Source organism: Argopecten irradians, chromosome 10 (genome assembly GCF_041381155.1).
Source record: "Argopecten irradians isolate NY chromosome 10, Ai_NY, whole genome shotgun sequence".
Lineage (NCBI taxonomy): Eukaryota > Metazoa > Mollusca > Bivalvia > Pectinida > Pectinidae > Argopecten > Argopecten irradians.
Window position 1 is genome coordinate 21855587 of NC_091143.1, and position 15162 is coordinate 21870748.

Genomic DNA, 15162 nt, shown 5'->3' on the forward strand with positions numbered 1-15162 from the left:
TAAATTAAACAAAACTAGAAAAAAGCATATATTTAATTACATAAATTATTATAAATGTTATTATAATTGTCCATTTGTGATGGCTAGCAAGCTAACCATTGAATCCCGGCTACGGTATTCAATTCAATTCAAAATATTGTATTGATCAACAAAAGGATTGGATAACAGGCAGTGCCCATATTGATCCTTAGCCTTTCCGGCAACGGTATGTTTCATAATAACACCTAAATTACGGATGAATAAACCTGCGGTATCCAGCATAGCTCTTTATATATCAGTATGTGGTAAGCACATGCGCAACATTTAAGTTCGCTTTGACATCAAGTCTTTTGTAGAAATAGAATGTCTACTTTTTTTTACACCTAGAGTCACTGTATCCTTTTTGCGAAATACTTACCATAATGTATCGCACTATTGAAATGTCATTCTGCCATTAAACATTTAATGGGGATTTAAATAAGAAAAATACCTCGGTTGTTTAATTACATTTTGAATTACTGAACCCTGGTGAATAAATTGAGAATAATGATTTAATACATTTACCTTTAAATGTTACTTCTTGCGAAAAAATGATCGGGATGAACCATAAATAAATATTAAGTTCGCTACTGTACACCTACAATGTAGGGACAACTTCTCTTTGTTTTTTTCTAAATCCATGTCATCAGTCGGTTGCTACGTTACGTCATTGTATAGTATGCAAACCAATTCTACACGTACATAAACTGTCTGTAGAATATACCAAAAAAACCGCTTATATTGACATTGACATGAGACTATGTTGGTTCAAGATGTTTTCTGCCATATCCCAGTAAGTATAGCATGCGTGCGCGTGCTAACGTGACGACATTTTATGCCCGTGACTTTTTACGTACGTGAATAATACTAACCCTATTTTTGGTTTAATGTCCTTATTAAGACCGCCAGAAGGCCAATCAATGATGACTTTACTATCTGTAATGTGACAATAGCAAAAAAGGGACGACAATAAACTTCTGTAAGCTTAACGCCAACTGGGCAAATATAGTTCAGTAATCCGATCAGTAAGAAAAAAGTAGCCGGAAACATCCGCTAGAGACAACTGTCATTTCGTCACTCAAACCTAACATTTAGCACTCACAAATGCTGTTTCATTTTACCACCGGGAAATTATTCAAAGTTTTTCATTTGAAATTTTGACGGTTGTAACGTTTTAATTTGGCTTCATACAACCAAGCAATAATCCATGTTAACTGCTGACATAAAGCGGCCTCCAAAAGACTCGATGTACTACTATAGTATTGAATGGATTTAAAAAATAATATCGCTCAGGTTATTCACATGACTCTTGAATTGGGAATCAAAATTTAAAACAAAGTAGGCAGAAGGAAAATATTGAAAATAACACGTTTTTACGAAGAATCGAAAACAGGATTATTCAAAGATAATGTACAAATAATAACACCAATGAAACCAATACATGTTCCAATTTCATTTTATATAGAAACTTTCGATGGCTTTCACTTTTTATCAATTAAGACAAAAAAGTTTCATTTTGAGCTTGTTAGCTTGTTGAGAATCGGTATAAAACAACATCGGCAGACATTGTAGACGTTGTAGTATTTACAAGAAGACCTTTCTCTTTCTACCTTTGGGAGATGTCAGCACATATTATAGTGTCTATTCTGGTTGTATTGAATGGGTGAATGACTGATAGATTTGTTTAGATATTTAGTCCAAATAGAGCCCATTCCATTTATTCTCTATTATTATAAAGCATCATCATGAGAGGTCAGTGCTCGGTGATCAACAACACTGTGTACATATCGCGTGTAGGATTTATGGTGCGATCTCTTTTATTTTTTTTTACGGTGATCGTCTAGTAACTATACAACTACCTGCCATCGTATACATGTAGAACTATTTATGATTAGAGGGTTATGTGAATTATAGCTTAACATCTATTTTAGTGCGACCCTAATCATCCTCTGGACAAGGGAACTGAATGATCCTTACGTTTGTATTATTCATGCTGATAATGGGCCTCTGAACAGTCAACTCCTACGGGATTTCAAACCACCAGTTTAGATACAAATGGTGTAGGGTAAATGAAATAGAATAATAAACCGCACAGAAACGAAACTAGGAATTGCGATCGCCATCGCGTGCAGGGGTAGCTGTAGGTTCTATCCTATCTCACTAAGTCAATAAAACAATTATGATAGTGTGTCATGCTCCTTCAAATTGCATCAACTTGTGGTGTTACGTTTTCGTTAGATATGTTTCTGTCCTCGTAAAAGTCTCACCAAACGTAAAAAAACAAAAGTGGAAAAGACCTCTTCCGGTATCACATAAACGTTACACTCATTATGTTATGGAGACATAAATTGATGTTAAAGGTTTCAAACCGAATGTCGCAAATTTTTGTCTGCATTGGGTATTTTTTACTTCATTTTTCATTTTCTTCCACAAATGTGGTGTCAGTGAGTACAATTCTGATATATATAGTTTTTTCATTACACTAATATCTTGTCACCAGCCCACACCACATAAGGACTTTACAGACATTTTCACACCACAACGTTTTAATTTGTCTTTTATAAATACCTGGCACCAGTGTCCATACCAACTTCACAGTCCAGAGTTTTCTTTCAGTACTGGCCTCTATATATGCAATGATTTGGTAGTTGACAGTTTTCGTTAGTCCTCTTACATGTCTGGACCTGATAGTTCTGAGTTTTACTTCGACACCAGCCTTCACACTTGTACGGAGCTGCAGTTGTGAGCATGTGTGGACCTGATAGTTTTGAGTTCTGTTTTGCAACTACCCCCCCCCCCCCCCCAAAAAAAAAAAAAAAAACATGTATATACAGTGTTGTGAGTTTCTTTTGCCACTACCCCTTTAATATATGAGGAAACTGAAAGTTGTGAGTTCTCTTGCCACAAGCCCCGGTAACATGTATCGACCTGATAGTTATGAGTTCCCTTTGGCCACTAACCCCGTAACATGTCTGGACCTGATAGTTGTGAATTCTCTTTTGCCACTTCCCCCGTAACATGTATGGAACTGATAGTTGTGAGTTCTCTGTGTCCACTACCCCCTAACATGTATGGACCTGATAGTTATGAGTTCTCTGTGTCCACTACCCCCTAACATGTATGGACCTGATAGTTGTGAGTTCCCCTTTGCCACTATCCCCTAACATGTATGGAATTGATAGTTGTGAGTTCTCTTTTGCCACTATCCCCTAACATGTATGAACCTGATAGTTGTGAGTTCCCTTTTGCCACTATCCCCTAACATGTATGGACCTAATAGTTGTGAGTTTCCTTTTGCCGCTAGCCTCTAACATGTATGGACCTGATTGCTGTGAGTTCACTTTTGCCGCTAGCCCCTAACATGTATGGACCTAGAACTCAAGAGTGTTCGTCTGTCAGCTGCCCTTTTGTTTGGACCAGATTGATTTCTTCTGCAGATGCACTGCAAACATTACTATATGAAAATGTTGATATGATAGCGATTGTTATAAAATCATCTTTTATAAGATAAAAGAAATACTCCAATATTAATGTTAGCATTTGGTTCCTGATGGTAGCAGCTACAGGTCTGTAATAGAAATAGGTGTGCGTTTCTTTCAATTTTATAAATTATGCTGTCAACGAAATATTACAATACAGATACCGAGTGCTGACATATTCATGAAAACAAATGTTGAACTAAAGTGTCGAAAGCTAAATTGGATAGAGGTAATGTTAAAAAGTTAGAAGTGTTTAAAGTGAAATTGTGTAGCGTAAACAAATACATTTTGTGTTGGAGAACGTGTCCCGCATTGACGCTGCAGACGGTCACAGACATATTTACAGCCCATGCAAACACGTTCACGTAATCAGGAAGACTACGTTTGCAAGAAATGAGACAATTTGTAATTAGTTTTCAGTGTCAATTTCAGACAAGAAACTTTAGTTCCCGCTCAAGGTCTGCTCTGCCAATAATCTTGATCCCAAGTGTCACTGGTAGGGGGAAAAACGGAAAACATTTTTATTTGTTTTTAATTTGAAGGTTAAGGTGGGAAAAACCGCTCTGTGACGTCGCACTTTACCTTTAACATTTGTCCGTGTTAGATAAATTGATTTCTAAGAATTACAATATCGATTTAGCGCCCCTTAAAGGGGAAAATGTTAATTCTTATATCGATATAACGATCATACAATAAATATCTTTGTATCTCAAAGATTCGAACAGTTTCGAAAAAAGCAATAGCTTTTGTTCCACTGCTCTTAATCATATTAAAAAAGAAATTTTGCTGTTTCAGCACACATTACTCCTGTATTGTGCAAAATCATTTCTGTGAATGTTAATCTGAAAAGTAAATGGTATTTATTCAAGGTCGACAGTGTCTAATAATAAAGGCTATTGAAAGTATAACTATTGATTGTCACAGGCAAGATAATCCCGATTAATTTTGGTCTTTCGAGATAACTTCTAATAATGTGATTAATATATCTTTTCCCAAAGGAGGAAATCTAAAAAAATTAAAAAAATAAAGTAACTAAAACAGATTTTGAATGTACAAGAATATGTGACTTCGTCATCAAGTCATGTGCAAAACTCTTTCCTGAAAGACGTCATCAATGTTAGTGTTTGGTTTGCATATTAGTGTTTCTGTAAACAAGTATCAGGAGACTGTAAACATACCTGACCAAGTTTAGCGACAGTAGTTTGTAACGTAATTCATCAGAATATACAATGCGGTTGATTCATCGACTCGCTTCTCCTTTTTTATTAAGAGTGATCAGAGTCGTTAAGAAAACAGAAACAACATTCACGTGAAAAATGGGGGCGATACCTCTGAAGAAGAATAGTCCGCGGACCGAGTGAGGATTATTAGCATTAACGCATAAAACATCCTAGCCGTGCGTGCATTCATCTTAAGTCATAGCCAGTCACTACAGTGTTACGACATCAAAGATACACTGTTCCTGTCTCTAGGAATTAACGCAGTCATTTCATTTCAGAACTGTGATGCAGTGCATGTTAAACACTGCAGCTCGCCAATGAATCGCATGCAGCAGAAACAAAAACGTGTTTTACTACTTTAAAACCATGTACGATATTTTAATTACTGATAGTTTTCGTGCAGAATATCATCAGCATAGAATGCCCGAAAGATGCAACGTGAGACGTTTTAACGCATCTACTCGACATCCACACCCCTCCATTAACCCACTGTCGAGTAGGTTAATGTTCCTGTTTCTACTGTTCTGATGATGAGTGAAACAAATATTATCTGCAATGTGTATTGAGTTGAAATATATTAAACTATTATTGTTTAATATTAGTCTCTACTCTCAAAACAAAAAGATGACGATATTTAAAGTCCAATAGACAAGTTGATCAAACGTAACGTTCACCATTTCATCTTTTGTCCTCAACTTTATATAACAATTGTGCAAATGACGACGAGTTGAAGTGCGATGCTGTATTAACAGTAGGTGTTTTCAACACCCTCATTCTCTACATAGTTGCGGTGGTAATGATACCATTACGTTCAATACGTCAACACGTAAATCAGCTAATTATGTACTGATATATGTGTTTGGTTTAAAATATCCTTTATCACAAGAAATGTAGAGTAGATTCATGTTGGTTAGATATCTATAACCGAATAATGTAATACCGCTATACAAGGATTTCGTTTACTAGAAAATTTGTTCTGCAGAGCTGTTGACCACCAACCTACAAACCTCAATCCAAAAAGATGCAAAAGAAATATGTGCACGTCGATCTACACACGTTTATGGGTGCTGACAATTTTTCGTCCAGTTGCATGTACCTATTATGATTATAAAATAATGTTGATTGCTTCTAAATATTTCGTTAATCTCCATAGTCATATCTTTCTAATATATCAGATACACTTCTGTTCGTTTTAATCCGTCAGTACTGACGCAGTGAAGTTTAGTTTTACTAGTGTAACATTCTATTATCAGCCAGGATCATTTAAGGGCGTGCAAGGCTTGTTGGTGGAGAAAACCCACCTGTCAGTATATGGCAATTGCCCCACATTGGATTCGAACTTGCGACCCAGAGGTAGAAAGCTTGTGATAATACGTATGTCGCGACATCTTAAACAGCCGGTCACCGCAGTCCAAATGACGGAGTGAAGCGCAGGGAATTACCTGGCGGAGTGAATCGCAGCAACGTCACTATGATAGATCGTAATACCCCATATATATTACGTACAATAAGTATGGTAAATCAAAAATTGTCAATTCAATACAGAAAATATTTCTTGATTTATATGCGTTGCCGCCTTTCTAGAAATATTTGTTGGCAATCGTTGACCGACTTTTCTCATAGGGAGTAAGTCGTTAGAAATGTTATTCCAGTAATGAGATCCAATATGACTTGTAATCCCCAAAGGTAATTCATTCATTCTGCCGGTCATTCAATATCCCGACTTTGATTCACGCCTTGTTGCCTTCACTAAACAACAGAACATCCTTGAAAATATCAACAGCAGACCGACTTCAGTTATTAGAATCTTTGTTTTAGATATGTAAGAATATCAAACCGATTTAATTTACGCACAGACGAGAGAGTTATGTAGCGATATCATCTTACCATTTCTTTATTACTGTTGGGGTGTAATTGATGTGAGATACCAGCGTCCCTTTATGCTCTAACCTACAATATGATATTGATCTTAGTTTGGAATATTCATATTTTCCCTCCGACAAGACAGTGTTTTGTTAAAGACCAGATGCTCTATAATCATATCATGTTTTAAAACACGCCCTAAGCTTAATATCAGGGGATCAGGCCTGTAAAACCCGGTAATTCCATCACACTCAGCCGACATCAATATTACGCGATCCATGTCATGACGACAGTTAATCAGGAACCGAAAGATCTCTGGTGAAATATGAATTTATTTGTATCAAACCAGGATTAGCGTCTTTTCCAAAGTACATAGAATCGATTGACAGGGAGTTTGACCCTTGCTTATCTATCTTATTCTGAAAAGCAACCCGCTTTGTTCGAGTTAGCCCTACAGCAGGTTGTTTAATCATAATGCAATATAAAGCTAAATCAATTACCTAGAATAAATATAGTAATTTATTGATTTAATTCTGAAGCAATTGTATTGTGTTCCAATGTTTTGTAGCAAGTTTAAGTGAATAAGCGACATCAAAACATCTCTTTTTACCATATTGTTTCCTCGGGCGCTATTCACTAGGTTACTGGATCCATCATATGCTATTACTGTGCAATGAATTTCAAAAAGATTTCGGCAAATGGTTTTGATTCGTGTTCATTTTTGGATTTTAGTTTGATCTCTGACAAAATGACAGGGCAATCCGCTAAAGCATCTACCTTAATTTTGATAAGGACTTCTGAGATAGAAGTATATTTGAAGCATTCGTGTTTAACAATAAATTGACAGTATATCAAAGAAGAGAAAACGAATTATTCCCGAGTTGTCCTTCACCATTGTTGTTCAGATGTGGTGCAGACATAAATTATTAGGCTTGTAAGCTTAAATGAACGTATAACTGGCAATTTTGTCAGAATGATAGTAAAGTCGTCGGGAAATTCGTATCATGGAACGATTAGAAGTGTGTCATGAAAAGTTTTATTAAACGAATTCACATAATGTATGTTTACTAAAATTTCTTTTTTTTTCAGCAAACAAATACTGATTTTTTGAACCCCAATTCAAAAGGCGATATGTTAACATTTTTATTCTTATATTTAATCATTTGAAATGATCTTAAGTTCATACATCAAACTGCCGTTGTACGGAAAACAAACAATAAAGTCTTAGAATGTTCGAGTGTTTGTGCCATTGCGTAGGTAGAGAGTAGTCGGTGTAAATTCATTTGAATATATTTTGATTTAATTATTTCCTTTCTTTGATTGATAAGTTAGCGTGTCAAAAGTCATTAATATCCGTGAATGTAAACTAATAAAGATAATGGACTAGACTACGTCTCCCGATAGAGGGGTATACCACACACACAATTACAACACCATCTAGTGCCTCCCATATGTACTGGAATGTGAGAAGAGGAACATTAACAAACAGTTCCTTATTACATTGCTTTGTAGTCGGGATATCATAGAAATATTTTCTTAGCATCAAAAACTTAAAAAAATATTTTGGAACTATTCCTTAAACCGTATTGATTTTTGTTTTCATTTTGCAGCAGTTGGGCGCGTTTAGTTGTAGCAAAAGTATTGACGATACTACACACAATCGTCACACGGATAAGATTGTATCAGGTGTAAAACATGCTACAAGGTTGCTTAGATAATACATAGGAAGAAGTCATCGGCTAGTTCGACAGCCAAAGCATTCTTAATAAGCCAATCGCCAATAAATGAAAGAATACTTTTCCCAATGGCGGAATTATGCCCTGCATGACCATTTTAAATGTCATAATGCTATGTTCAGGTCAATCTGGAAATCCTTTCCATTTAGGTTCGAAAAAAAAGAATGTTAAATGAAGTTCATATGCAACATAATTAACTGTGTTGGGGTAGGAAAGTCCGCCAAATCTATATCCAAATCTAATACATTATTCAACCTCAGAAAGATAGAAGAACATTAGAACATATAAATTTGTACTTAACACTATCAATTCAGCTGATATTGCAAATACTGCAAAGAACTATTGAAGAATTTAACAAAAAGAAAATAATCTCACGTGCAAAGCTTTTTATGCGAATTATTAACAAATATTTGCATCATATGTGTTTAGGTTTTTAAATTAATATAATTTGATATTTGAATCAATCTGAACGGCAGCACTAAAGTTTCGAGCGATATACATATTCTTTTGTATCGATGTCTAACTACATGTATATTTCTTTTACTCGCCATCAACAGAGTTAATTACCAATATTCCTATTATGTATATATACATGGATACATTTTAATATGACAGTTTCACAAAAGGAATAAAATTCATTCATGAATATTTATATGAATGATGTCACAATAAACTGGTTGTTATCGATTCGATGTTATAGTTGCATTAACTGCCTAGCTCAGTCTATTATCCCCTTTATACTTAGGCAAATCATGGCGCCGTACCGTCTCTCTTGGATAAATCGGAAAAGTCAAAACACGACGGATTCCATTCAATTCTATTTTTTAATCCAGCTGTATAAGAACTGTATTCGACGTTTTTAAAAATGTGATTACATTTCATTGCTTTCTTACTTTCCCGTCATTTCGTTCATAAAATACGTAAATCTTTAGAATTGCATCTATACGATGCTGATGATGCGTCGCGATACTTCGAAATTCTAAAACAGAAGAAATGGTAGTGAATCGATATTTTTGTTAACTACTTTATTGAATTACACTATCTGGCATTCCCAGGTCACTTGTCCTCAAATCACACATAACATCTCTTCTTTTTCTTACGTACAAATATAATTTCAATTAGAAAAGAGTGTAATAAATTGACACATATTCCCTTGTGTGTCTAAATAACCTGACTGCTTACCTCGTAAAAAGCAACAATAAGGTGGTTGTACGTCACAAGGTAACATTTAATACACAACACAGATCGTGCTGAACAGCATATATGTTAAGGAGATAAGCCGAAAACTGGACCATATGAGTGAGAGGGTACAGCAACGAGGCCCATTACGATAGGGCTTATTTGAAACATTTTTTTATTGAGAGCCACTGTTATTGAAAACGTGATAAGTATAAAACGTCAAATGAAATCAGAGAATCTGGAGGAAAATGCGCAGGTTGCGGCCAGTTACTGATCCACGTGCGTTTCGAACTTGCAATCCAGATTAAATGCAAAGAGCAAAGATTTTGGGAGTTATGCTGATGATGTACAGTATTGATATGGCATGGTCGTATCTTTTCACATTACTTTGAGCATTGTATCATGACACTGCCAAGTCATTTTACATCGGAATGTATACACACAGGACATATACTAATCATGAGGCACAGATCAAGCCCCGTTTGAAATAGAATTCATGTGGGGGCGGGTAACCACAGTCAGTTAAATAGTGCGCAGTACCTGCCTTGATATCATATTAATAAGAAATATATCTTCCAAGCTTACCTAACTTCTACAAATATATATAAAGGGGCTGATTCCTCTATAGGTTTGCGTCAAATACTGCTGTCACATCGAAGTGAAGGATGACTAGAAATGGAAGGAATCCAGTCAAAACCACTCAAGTTCTTCTAATGAGTTTTGCATAGAAAAGCACCAGAGTGACTTCCCCCGAGAAAAGCTGGAATTTTTCCATCAATATCCGTGCTGATTTTGACGATAGAACGAAGGTTAACTGTGACATACTAGTCCGATATGTCTTACACGATTAAAGTCAATAGTCATTCCTCTTGTCCATGTTGTTCAGTAGGGGTGATTTCCTGAATACTAACTTCTGCGTTTAACACAGCACGCCAAGCGTGGAAATAGACAGGATGAAAGAATCAAGATGTCAACTGCATCCTCGGAAGGTTACACAGTGGGCGACAGCCGTGGAACAAGAAATCGTTCAGGACAATTTGATAGGTTTTTAATTTGTCAGATTTTATATATTTTTAACGATTTACTTTATGCACAGTTTAACGGTCATGAGAGACTTAAGGTGTCTGTGACATTCGTTGTTCTATACGGTTTGTCCGAATGGAGTACTTCTCTTTTCTCCCAACATCAATCAACTTAGCACCAGTTTTAATCGTTTAATCCTTAGCAACACTCTGCGCCATTTGTTATTCATGGCGGAATGTTCCTACATAACAATCTTATAGTCCTTGATTTTATAATGCAACGTATTATATTTCACTACAATATTTAATACATGAAGCAATTTTGGCGAAAAATTACTTGCTACAAATGACACTGATTAAAAGACCAATGCATCAGCAGCATCGTATGAAAGGAGTTTCCTTATGTATTTGAATCGTTAACTACATATAACAATGCTAACAATTTATTTTAAATTTCAAGCAACCAATAACTTAACTTAGTTCTTGTCTAGTTCACCTTTCGATAAACAAACACACAGATAAATATGTTGTATGATTACATAGATGTAGTATTAAAATAAAACACTCATTATGTTGAAGTAACCTTTCCAGTAGCATTGATATTCGGTATAGTTATTCTTAGCCAAAGCGTAAATTCCGTTGTATGCAAAGAGTTAGACCTTCCTATTGCGCAACAAGCAGACCTTCATGACATTGAATCTCTCTTTCATAGCAAAGTTATTATGTTCCTTGATCTGTGTTCAATCATTGGATGAAAGCTTATCCTAGGTGACAGTTTACATCTGAGAGGATGTCAGTTTGGAAAAAAACACAGATTTTGAAAGTATCGCTTTACAATTAATTAAAATGTGAGATTCCATATCAAACATGCCTTAATTAAAATTTGGTTGTCAGACCTGGAACACAATTAAAAGCAATTTACTATCTATGGGTCAATGCGTCCAGGATTACTTTAGGATTCCGAGGCTTCTTCTTTACCATTCTCTTTACATGGAAAGCGAAAAGTGTGTGCTTGCTTTAAATTAGATAACCCAGATGTACCAATGGATTTTGATATTTTTTTCCGTGAAGTTAGGTAAAATTGATTCCGTTGCGATGTCATCTGATCCACAAAACGTAATAGCCTATTGGATTTTATTTTTCTGTCCTTATTATTTCTGACTGAAAGGCTAAGATATTCACACCGAACATTGGTATAAATGTATCTCATTTGAGTCTGATCAAGAGGAACACTGGTCGTAGATATCCCAGTATTACATGACTTGGTGACATCTTAGTTGATTTTACATCTTTTTTTTTCATTTCGACAAAACTGTTTATATTTCCTTGTCGTATAAACTATATTCTTAATATCGCTGTATTCATCCATATTGACTGAGATATTAAGATGTCCCGACATATAACCACAAGCCCTCCACCTATGGGTTGCGAGTTCGAATCCCAAGAGGGGCAGTTGCCAGGTACTGATCGCTGGGTTTTTATCCGGGTACTCCGGCTTTCCTCCACCAACCAACATGGCACGTACTTAAATTACCCTGGCTGTAACTACGACGTTAAAGTGATAACACCAAACCAAGAAGGTATAACAAATCTCATTCCACATGTGGTTTATCGCAAACCGACATAACTTAGAGGATGTTCTTTCACAATATATGTAAAAATGTCTCGATTTAATCCATTTTTGTGTGCGTATTAGCTTTTGTGACATCATTAATAGAATAACCTCATAATGAAATAACTCACTATTTTTATATGCGTATTAGCTTTTGTGACATCATTAATAGAATAACCTCATAATGAAATGACTCACTAACACTGCATTAAAATAAACTGTACAATGACCCATATTGTGATATTTAACGTTTTACTTGTTTACGGCGCTGTAGAGATCGGACTCAATTTGTACTGTGCTACCCTAACAAAGCTTCAAACTATGTCTGTAACGTTGGGGGTCCCTAGTACACAATCGTAATTATCAATGTTATGAGATCAGTTATTATCATGACATTTCCACAAACCTATGTAATAGTTACCTTATGTTGGGACTGTGGCTCCAACTGAAATAAAGACTTGACAAACTATGAGTATTGTTGTTGGTTTTGTGTTTGGAAAACACACAGGTGGACATTCCAAAGGTCTCATTGGGAAGCAGCAACCTATGATAATTTACAACCGATACGTATATCTCACGAAGTGTTTGTTTCTACATTTTTTTCTGGATAAACATGTTTTGGTGATTGTTATTGTAGTGATTTCTCAAATGAATATGACAGGAAAGCAAAATATATTAATTCATGGTTATGCAGGGAGCTGGAACGTTCTCAGTGACAAATGCGATGGCTCATTTTAATTGTCCTTTGATCACTCTTATAATGCCGACGAAGTTTATTTCTGTTATTAATTTCTGTGTTTACATTGCTGGATTTGCTGATTATTCCTTCTATTACAATATACGTCAAACACCATCTGCTCTGTCAAGCGATTTGGAAAACCAAAGGCTTGCAACGAATAACGCTTAGTTCAACAGATCTCCGTCTGGTGTGTGAATTTATATTATGCACTTAATTTTAATAAGTCTCGTTACTAGTTGGCATTTTGTGTGTTTAACTTGTAATGCACTGAGATTGGGAAAGAGCTTCCACAATCACAAGGAGACACAGCACAATTATATCACAGTTTCCGTTACTCCAGAACCCTCTCACCACATACGTGTGCTAGTGAAGTTATGGGACCAACCTTAAATGAGTGTAGCTGTTAATAGGACATTAGACTATGAAATCAGACTTCAGCATTAAAAAATTAATTTGATGCCATAAAATGTTTCCTATGTCTGAGCATAAAGTCAAAGGGCGCCAGCTCGAAACCGCCACTTTCCTACTTCAGAAATCCGAATGTCGGAAGGTGTTAATTAGGACGCTAATTAACACGTAAGTTAAACTAACACCTCTATCATTAAATGGACGCTATGGGAGATGTGAACTGAGTTAATTGAGGTAAAATAGGCAATTATTGGGAAAACTTGTTTAAGTACATTTGATTATTTTAAATTGTCGACCTTGGTTTGTAGACGCCTCTTTACATTCTGAAGTTACGCTGCTCACGCCGACAAGTTGAATTAGAGAAAACAAGAGTTCTTAATTAGTGATCAACTTCGGCACCGCCAAAGTCTGTTTTGGTTTCTTCGACATTTAATGAACCATCAAACCAACCTGGCTGACTGATTGTTTGACAAACGGGGTAAAACGATTCTTTGCCAATGCTTCTTTGTTTTCGGTTGTTGTTTGTCTATCGATTGCCAGCGTAGACTCGTGAATGCCCTGCAGAAAACTGCATGTCAAAAGCAAGTTTGTCTTATAATTATATTAATGTGGAACTTCACGAACACGTTATAACAAATAGAAGCTAAACTATTCCATACCATTGAATTAATCTGTTTGCATATAGCTTCGTTATCCTGAAGATTCTGAGCTACTGAGTTCAGAGAAGCGCTTATTTTTGTGGACTAAGATGTTGATATGTTTTGTTAAGAGCAAACAAATAAACCAACAGTGTCAGACAATATGATGAACATTTAAATCATCTGTGTACATGTTACCTATTTATTTAGGGTATACATTTACAATTGTATTGCATTTGGAAGGCACTCTGAGAATTACTTTGGACTTTGTCCACTCACTCTGTGCTGTTGTCAAATATTTTATTCGATGGCTTTGACAGTATGCCTCGATAAGACAAACCTATTACGTTGGTAAGAGTCTGTTTATCAGAAACGTCTTATCACGAGTCGGAGTTGATTAATGGTGGCTAACCATGTATAGATGTTGTGTGTGTGAGATGTATGGGTGGATAAAGAGAATGTATGGGACGTGGTTTTTTGAAGATGTAAGGGTGGTTTCGGAGGATAAATAGGTGGTTTTGTAAGATTATTGGTTATTTTGGAGGATGTATGGGTGGTTTTAGAGGATGTAGGGTGATATTGGTGGATGTATGGGTGGTTTGGGTGGATGTATGGGTGGTTTTGGTGGATGTATGGTGGTTTTGGTGGATGCATGGTTAGTTAGTTTTGTAGAATGTATGAGTAGTTTTGGGGGATGTATGGGTAGTTTTAGAGGATGTATGGGTGGTTTTGGAGGATGTATGGGTGGTTTTGGAGGATGTATGGGTGGTTTCGGAGGATATATGTGTGGTTTTGGTGGATGTATGGGTGGTTTTGGAGGATGTATGCGAGGTTTTGAACGATGTATTGGTGGTTTTCGACAATGTATGGGTGGTTTTGGAGGTTGTATGTGTGGTTTAGTAGGATGTAAGGGTGGTTTTGGAGGATGTATGGGTGGTTTTGGACGATGTATGGGTGGTTTTGGACGATGTATGGGTGGTTTTGGAGGATGTACAGATAGTTTTGGAGGATGTATGGGTGGTTTAAGAGGATATAGGGTGAATTGGTGGATGTATGGTCGTTTTGGTGGATGTACGGTTAGTTTTGTAGAATGTATGAGTTGTTTTGAGGGATGCATGGGTAGTTTTGGTGGATGTTTGAGACGAGTTGAAGGATGTATTGGTAGTTTTGGCGGATGTATGTGTGGTTTTGGACGATGTATGGGTGGTTTTGGTGGATGTATGGTTAGTTTTGTAGTATGTATGAGTG